This window comes from Camelus ferus, chromosome 17, assembly GCF_009834535.1.
Source record: "Camelus ferus isolate YT-003-E chromosome 17, BCGSAC_Cfer_1.0, whole genome shotgun sequence".
Taxonomy (NCBI): Eukaryota; Metazoa; Chordata; class Mammalia; order Artiodactyla; family Camelidae; genus Camelus; species Camelus ferus.
In genome coordinates this window covers 31,746,582-31,756,452 of record NC_045712.1, presented here as the reverse complement: position 1 = coordinate 31,756,452, position 9,871 = coordinate 31,746,582, and positions in this window count along the sequence as shown.

Sequence of the window (9,871 nt, the reverse complement as noted above, 5' to 3'; positions counted from 1 at the left end):
CTGCTATCATTCAGTCAGAGCAATGTGTTGAATGACCCAATTATCAGTGGGACAAGTCAGTTTCTGGGTCCCCCAATTGTCCTTAGTATAACTAAAAAACACATGCACCGGATATGCATACTACACATGCATACGCTGTTATGACAACATCATAGATTTGGTCATCTCTGAGGAGCGCTCCAGGTCTCTCTGTCTCAGCGGGGATTAATGACTTTACAGCAGTGCCTACTATTCCAGTTCAAACAATAATATGGTGATATAAAATGCCAATCTTTGTGACTTGTTGAAAATTGTCAACAAGTTGGTTTGTGAACTTAGGTGGAAGTGGTTGGTTGAGCAAGCCTTAGACTGTAAATCTAGAGGTAGAGGTTTGGCCCCTTTTGGGTCAAGCTCTGTGGTGAATCAACATACTGAAATGCAAATTCTAAAAAAAAAAAAAAAAAAAAAAAAAAAAGCAGCTTCAATTTTGCTAGGGCTTCTCCTGCAAATGTTTTCCAGATGGCTGGAGAAATAACTAGAAGCCAATTTTACCAGAAGATTTCCTGTTAACTAAAAAGTGCTGTGGTGGAAGCCCACCAATCTACCAAGTCTTTACCTTAATTAACGTGTTTGATTTGCATTCAACTGATGTAGTACAGTACAATCTCTTGCAATCCATATTTTCAGAAGTTAAATTGTACCTCCTTGAACATTTGAAAGCCCTTGGTGTATATTAACCTAAATTCCTACTCCAGCACTGATAGAATGAGCATTAACGGCAGTAATAGTGTGACTATTAGGATTAGTAATCATCGGATGGTTGTTGTCTATGCTTAAAATCTCATTTTTTTAATTTATTCATAAAAGTAGAAGAAGTGATATGCAGAATTTTAGCCAGATGTACAAATATATGTTGAACAGTGCTGTGAGGACTGTTAGTGCTGGTAGGTTGCTGTTACTGGTTTCTGTTATATCTCAAATGATTACTCATTTGAGGAAAAACCCTGATCCTGGTGGGAGGCCTCCTAATAAAATATGATGCTGGGGATGAGGATCGTCACTGGAAGTGTTTTATTTCACTTGTGTGATAACGACAGAGTTGTGGTCCATGAGCAGAGCATGAATAGCAAGATGACAGTGTGGAATGATATAAGTTAGTACATTCAGGGTCGTCATGGTTGGATTACACACTATAATAGCTGTCATCCATCCTCTATGGACAACTGACAAGCAGGCTATAAATGTGGTAGTGGAGTTTTGTTAGTCTGCCTCGGCTGCTGACGATCATTCATAACACACCTGTGAATAACAGTATGCTTCGGGGGACGGGTGTCGAGATTTGCTGTAACACTTGGGGGTGCACATTCATCATGTTAATGGCATTGGCCCTGCTGTGTGGGGGATGCCCTGTGTAGCTTCAGTCACTCAGAAAAGAAACGTGAGAAGTCCAACTTTGTGACTAGGGCTGTTGTTTAAATGGTGGATCCTGTTGGATAAAAAAATTTTGTACTTGTCCATGGCTGGAGGATATTAGATTAAAAGTAAAATCCCACATAAATAGTATGGATGTGGTGGGTTGTGTTAGAGAACAGTTGTTGGGTGCTTCTATAACTTGTGCATTCAATTTTCTTATTAGAATGGAAATACTTGTACAATGTCAGCTTGCTAATAAAATCATGGAATGGTCAGAAGAATGATAGTAAAAATAGGGTTTCTTAGCATAGTAAGGATATCAAACAACACTGATAGCTCACTTGGGGGACCATCCATCACCAAAGAATGTGGTGTAACGTGGCAGCATGAATACTTTTAAGTTCTTGAGGGAACGATCAATTCCTGTGATTCTAGGAATAAGAGTTCTTAGACCTCTTTTATTTACTTTTCAGATAACTCTTTTGTCAAACATAATGTTTCGGTGGGATGCCCGATGCACTGATGGGTAGTGAAACATACACAGGGCTACTGTTAGTGTTAAATTTTTTTTTCATAGGAGATGTATAAGTTGATCATCTCAAGATTGTGGGTAGGATATTCAAAGTCCAAGGAAGGAGATTGTTAGGAGGAGTGTTTGAATGACAACATTGGCTGTGTGTAATTTGTCTGTATATAATTCTGTTATCTAGGGATTTGCAATGCTCCTAAAAATAGATTATGAAAATATTTATTATCATGATATGGACCTAACCTGCTATGAAGGCCAGAGAAAATAGACCTGCTACATACTCTACATTGAAGCTAGATACAACTTTTGAGTCTCCTTCTGTTAAGTCCAGTGGAGCTCTGTTGATTTCTGCTACAGTAGAGGTAAATAAAAATCTCACTAGGAGTTGGGAGGGGGAAATTAATCAGATATTCTTGTGTAATAACTGAGAGTATAAACGATCTATTTATCAGTAGGAATGATAAACCAATAACTGCTAGTTTACTTCACATGAGATTGTCTGTGCTGCTGCCCACAGAGCTCTGGTGAGTGTGTGTTTTTAACATGAAGGTAATGCAGATCAGGGGATGGAATACATGTCTAGGCTTCATACAGCCAGTATGAGAAGTATGCCTAGGTTCACATGAGCAGACAGTGGATAAGGAATGGGAAGAGGAGCTCCTAATGTGGATGTCATGGTTAAGGCCAGCATGGGTGCAACTATATGTATATAATGTACATTGATGTATTATATATAATTTAACACTATGTATATAATGTAATATATATAATATATATATATTATAAACCTATTCTTAGGAAGAGGACTTAGGCTTCAGGAAATAAAGGTTTTGGTTTGATGCAATTGCTGAGATCTGCTACCCTAACAAACCATGTTCTACTGTAGAGTATCTGAAAATTATTTAAATTGTATTGTATCACCAATTAATTTGAAGGTGCTTTTGTAAAGCGGCCCTTAACTCTCCTGTCCTCTCATACTGGGACAAATGTATAAAAGATAGAAACCAATCAAGATTACTCCAGTCTGAACTCACATCTCACAGAACTTTAATCATTGAATAAACCATTTACAGCTGTTGCAACATTGGGATATTCTGATCCAGTTCTGAGGCTATAAACCCTATTGTTGAAATGAACTCTAAATTTGGATTGAACAGTTATCCCTAGAGCACCGCGTTCTGTTAATCAATGTATTAGATCAATACATGCCACAGCATTTTGAATAGCTGGTCTAAATGTTAATCACTTGCAGTTTGGAGTTTGTTTTATTCACCGGGGCCACCACAACCAAATATTTTAAGCCATTAAAAGCTATGTTATCCTTTAATATTCACTTATTTACTTTATAGGTTAAATGCTTAAAGCACCATAGCATCTTCTCATTTTATATGGCTCCCATCTCTTATTGGGAAGGTCAATTTCACTGATGAAAAGAGATACTAAAACCTTGTGGGGCCATCCTCCCAACTCCTTATGTGCAAAACAAATGATCATGCTACTTTGGCAGGGTCTGGGAACCACGGCCATTAAACATGTCCATGATCAGGCAGTGCCTCTAAGGCCAGAAGTGCTAGAGGAAATCTTGTTGGTAAACAGGCAGGACTTGTGATCACCACGTTCCTTTTACTTTTTTTTTTTTTTAATCTTTCCTAGAAATTCATACCTGTGTTAGATTAAGAATTGTTTTTATAAATAATTAAATATTGATTAGGGTTTATTTTACAGTAAACTATCAGTAACTTATTCACTCTGATGTAAGTGTATGCAAGGAGAAGTATTTCCTGCTGCCTATATGAAGAGTATTGCTTCTACTAGTTAATAGATTAGTCCAGTATTAAATTATGAGGGGTTTTTTTTATATTGGAATTGTGATGAATGTGTTCTTGACCTTGAATACTTGCCATTTTTAGAGGGGAGTGGCAAATAGGTTCATTTGTTTCTTTAATGGAGGTCCTGGGGATTTAACCCAGGACCTTGTGCATGCCTTGCACACACTACCACTGAGCTATACCTTCCCCAACCTTGAATACTTTCTTAATGGGTGGCTGTTTTTAAGCCAACTGCAACATTGTTTATGTTGGTTCTCTAGAGTTTTTATCCTGTAACTAAAAACCTGTCCCTTTTTAAAAACACTAAAAATTATATTAGAAGTTATATTCTTAATTAATAATTAAAACTGAACTAAAAGTCTTTTCTGAACAACCTGCTGTCAGCAGCCTTGTTAGGTTTACTACCTCTACTCATAGATCTTCCATTTTACATATAGATGAGTCTGTCCCACTAAACTGTTCCTAAGTACCTCATCTGGGTTCAAGGTACTTAACTTATTTCGTCATTCCCTTATGGTACTTTATGCTACCAGATTTAAATGTCTATCTTCTATACTTTAGATGTTAAATGAATGTTTATTTCATTTATGACAGTTAGATTTGGTGGGAAGCCTCGGCTAGTTTTAGTTCAAATTTTTCATGAAGTATGGAATCGGCTGGGTGTAAATCAGGTGCTTTTCTTTAAACTACACTGTGATGTATCCAACCACACTCTCCAGTGTGCACACCTTGTAAGAACTCCTCTCCTTTTTAATGTCTATTACTTGTTAACGGGTTATGAAAATTTATCGCTATTTGAGGAGGGTGATGGGCTGAGTGTGACTGCTTCATGGCCTGATTATATTGGGCACTCTTAATTTATAACTAAGTTCTCCTTTGGTATTTCATAACAATTTTGTATATATCATTTTGTACTCAAGGTAGAAAATGAAACCCTTATCTTCTCACCCCATAGGTTACACTTAGAACTAACGTTTTATATCTGATCATTATGATCACTGTTGCTCCTTTTGGGGGGTTGCTGAAGATGCTGGTACACAGACATAATAGACTGTGTTCATGAGAGTGGTGAGGTTTATCATGTTTTATGGATTATAAACACCATAGGAAGCAGCATGAATCCTTTTAGTTTTTTGGATTATGCTAGTATTCATTTGGCCAATAACTTTGTTATAATCATTTTATTTTAATTTAAAGATAAGTATAGTTGGGTATCTACCCCCATACTAACACATGGACACTACTCTGAATCTTTACTGACCTGTAATAAGGAATGTTAAAGTCATTTTAGTAGCTCATTTTCACTTTAGCTATGGCTTTGCACACCGTAGCTAGGACTTAACTTTATTTTGTGATACTCTTTAGCACACATCACACTGACTTTCTATTATCTGAGGTTCACGTTATGACAGTGGTGCGTGGTGTGAAAACTTACCAACCCTAATTAGTCATGATAACCTAGTCAAAATTTCATTTATGGCTTAATTTTTATCACTGCCATTTCCCATAGGGGCACGGTTCAGCGAGGCATTGAAAGATACATCCAGGGTGCTTGATATCTGCTGATTTTACTCTTTTAAAATATGTAGAGGCCATTCTCACAGGAATGCAGAAACTTGCATGTGTAATTTTATTACAAGTTCTTCGAAAGGCTGGAATGAAATCTGTATGTTTATGGAGTTAGTAAACTGGTCCAGGCATTTTCACTGCCTTGCTTTAATTATTAAAGCTACATCGACACGCTGAGTAGGATTTTCGACATATGAGATTTATGTATTTAACTGATATCTTGGTATTTGTTCTACCACATTGTGTTAAAAATTAGTATTAAAATACATAATGTTTCTTTTGGAGACTGTTACCGTGTACTGTATTTTTAATTTTGTTCAAAGTAAGTAGCAGATACATGGGTATGCCTATCGATATAAGCCTTATATATCTAAGCAGCTGATGGATAGAGTTAAAAGGCCATTTTGTAGTTATAGTAACTCGGTGGGTGCAGTAAGGGCAGTATGTTTGTTAGATGAGTCAGTTAAATCTTACATAGTTACATCCTTTGCCTTGTTTGGTGGGGTTTGGCAAGGTGATAAGGACAAAGTATGAGATTAAGCAGAGGGTTGATAAAGCAAGCTATTTACTGATTTGCATGTGGACGTGGATGTATAATTTCTGAATGTCCTGTGACCACTGACCAAATAACACATTATGATGGTCGATGACGTTGGTAAATACTATTCAATTTAATCTGAGCTACAGGTTACTTGACTGTGTTAAGGTCTCTGATGACCATAACTGAGTCACAGCATTCTCCCAAAAACTATCACTTGGTTCAGCAACTTCCCTCATATATATGCATATACGGCCAAAAAAATCTAAAACAGGTGTCCAAACAAAAAATGCTACACTACACTAATAGTCATGGCAGCATGATTTGAAACAGCTCAAAGGTAGAAACTATTCAAATGTCCATCAGTGGATGAAAGGATATGCAAACTACAGTGCATCAATAAACTGTCATATAATTCTGCCATTGAAAGAAATACAGTAAAATGGTGCAGCCACTGTGGAAAACAGTATGGCAGTTCCTCAAAAACTTAAGCAGAGTTCATGAATCATCTATTGATTCAACTTCAGGGTATAAACCCAAAAGGTTTAAAAGCAGGGGCTGAAAAGCACATTTCTACAGCCATGTCCATACCAGCCCTATTCACACTGGCCAACAGACGTAAGCAGCCCAAGTGTCCACGGATGGATGATTCCATACACAAAATGTAGTATACACACATTGAAATAGGATTCAGCCTTTAAAACAAAGGTAATTCTGACACATGCTACAACGTGGATGAACCTTGCAGTCATTCAAGGGAAACAAACCAAATCAAGCCAAAAAAGGACAAACGTTCTATGATTCTAAGATGAGGTATCCGTAAAAGTCTAATTCAATAACAAAACATACAATGTACTTGCCAGGAGATTAGGAATTCATGTCTAATGGATACAGTTTCACTTGGGGAAACTGAAAAAGTAGTGGAGATGAGTGCTGAGAATATTTCTACAATGTAAACGTAGTTAATATCCAAAAACTATATGACGTAAATGTAATGAAACTGTATACTTACAGCAGTTTAAATGGCAAATGTCATATGGAATAGATTTAATCACAATGAAAAACATGAAGTGCTGATACTTGTTACAACAGGGAGGAACAACGAAAACATCCTAAGGAAAAGAAGCCACCCAGATCACACTCATCCTGTGCCCCTTAATTCAATCAAAGTTGGGGAAATAAGGGAAAGTCTCGAGAACAGTTCCAGGAAACAAAAAAACACTGGATCGGATTGGGAAAACCCATTGCCGTACAGCTGGAGCAGGTGCCAACAGTGGAACTGAGCCTGTGGACTGCGTTATGAAGTGAGAACCATAATGAATCCTCATTTGGGTGATATGTGGTGACACAGAGAGAGTGTCTCTACTCAAGGTTAGAACACACTAGAGATTGTCATGAGAAGTGGCATACGTGCTACATCAGTGATGAGGGAGAAACCTGAGCTTACAGATAAAGAGTACACTGTACTACTTCTGCACATTTTCTGTACATTTAACATTATCGGAAAGTAAATAATTTTCTAAATCAACCATGTCAAAATCAGTACAGGAAAGCAGAGAAAACATCAAACTTCACTGTAGAGCCCAAGCCTTCTCCAGTTCCAGTAGATCCAAAATGGTTAAGCTGATCACCCTTGCAGGAATCTACATATTATTGAGAGACACCATAAGATAATATCATAACCCACTGTGTCTTGGTTGTTGTGAACGACTTGGATGTGATTTTTTTAAAAAAAGCGGCAATTTTGAATTCTACTTTTCCACATCAAAATACCAAAAAAAAACTGTTAAAAAATAATAAATAACTTTAGTAAAGCTACATGATATAATATCTATACACAAAAATTAATTGACTTTCTATACACTAATACAGAAGTTTCAAAAAGAGAAATTAATATAGTAATCCCATTTAACAATTGCACCAAGAGAAGAAAAAAACCTAGGAATAAAATGAACCAAGGATGTGAAAGGCCTGCACGTGGAAAGTTAGAAAACACTGATAAAGAAATTGAAGAGGACACACACACAAAATAAAGCTGTGCTCGTGCACTATAAGAACATTACTGTAACACTCACGAAGCCTAAGCAGTGCACACATCAACTGCAAACTCTACCAAACTCAAGTGGCATTTTTTTCACAGAAACAGAAAACAAGAAATCCTACCATTTGTGTGGAACAAAAAAGAGCCTGGAATAGCCTGAGCAACCTTGAGAAGGGAGAACACAGTTGGAGGCGTCTCCCTCCCTGGCTTCACACGACATTAGGAAGCCACAGTCCCCAGCAGAGATACAGTAAGATATTGGCACAAAAACAGGCACATGGACCAGAGGAGCAGAACAGGGAGCACAGGAATAAACCCGTCTTTATGTTGTCAGTTGGTCCATGGCAAAAGAGCCCAGAACACAAAATGGGAAAAGGACAGTCCCCTCAATAAACAGTGCCAAGAACATGGGACACCATACCCCCCAAAATTACACTAGACACTGTCAACACTGAACACAAAATCAAGTAAATCTGAAAATTTTCCACATCAAGCCCCTGCTGGATCCTCTGACAATGGACCTCCTCAGTTGCAGTCACACACAGGAGGCCTCCCCCCACTTTTTCCTCACCTTTTACTCCCACAGTGACGCCTCCTGGTGATTCTTGAAGATGTCTGGCTCCTGTCTTGGTGGACTTGGTTGGTTGAGTGTTGTCCTTAAGCTGAAGCCACAGTGGGTCCTGAGGAGACCCAGCCTCCACCAGCCCCGCAAGGAGCCAAGTTCCCACAGGAGCCAAACCCCCCAGTGAGACACGTGCACCTTGAGGGTCAGAGAACAGTGCCACCCGCTCACCAGCTGGGAACTGCAGGCCACAACCACTCAGTTTTTACCACTTACACCAAAATGTACTCTAAATTGTCCACAGACAATTATATAATGCACATCTGGAATTATTCTAAAAGAAAACATGTAAGAAAATCTACATAACCTTGTCTAGGCGATGAACTTTTACAAAAATCCCCAAGTCTATCCACAGAAGTAAAATTTATATCATGGAATTTTTTTAAAATTTAAAACTTAAACTCTGTTAATGACCTTATTCAAAAAACCTAAAGACAAGACACATACTGAGAAGCATTAATTTACAAAACACATAACTGATTATGGATTTGGACTAAAATTACACCAAGAACTTTACAACAAACAACCCCAATAAAAATAGGTAAAGATTTTAACAAACACCTCTCCAAAGAAAACGCACAGATAGTAAATACGCATATTAAAATGTTCTCAAAAATCATACACCAGTAGGAAGTTGCAAATTAAAACAACGATGATATAACACTGCACACTCATTAGAACCACTAAACTCCAAAAAAATGACATTACTTGTGATTTATGGAAGATGAAAAAAGACAGGAACTCTCCCTCACTGCAGGTGGAATACATGTGTGGCTACTTTGAAAGACAGTTTGGCAGTTTTTTCCAAAGCTAGCCAAGGCTCATGTGAGAATACAACACTGCACCTCTAGTATTTAGACAATTGCTTTGAAAAACAATTTTTGTCCAAACAAAAACTAGCATGCAATTATGCACAGCAACCCTACTCATAATGGCTTAAAACTTTAAAATATGAGGATGTCCTTCCATGCATGAATACGTAAGCAAGTTGGGGTACACCCATGGAAAGAGGGCAAATGACACCCTAAAATATCTCTTTTTGGCATGAAGATTACAATGGGCAGATTTCTTAAAAAAAAAAAAAAGACACATGAGACTTTATGAAACCCAAGTCAAGGCTGCCTTTTGTGAGGCAAATTTACATTATAAGGGAAATCTCCATTTGAAAAGTAATCTCCCTTTCTGTACCAGGAATAAAAGAAAGACTAAATCTCAGAAAACTTATCAATAGAGAAGGCTAGGATTTAAATCTATATAATGAACATACCCTTCCGTTCTTTTGCTGTTAGAGGAAGATGGCATTTCGGGTGATGTCGTGGGCCGTCTCAGGGAACTACTCAACTTCCTGGGC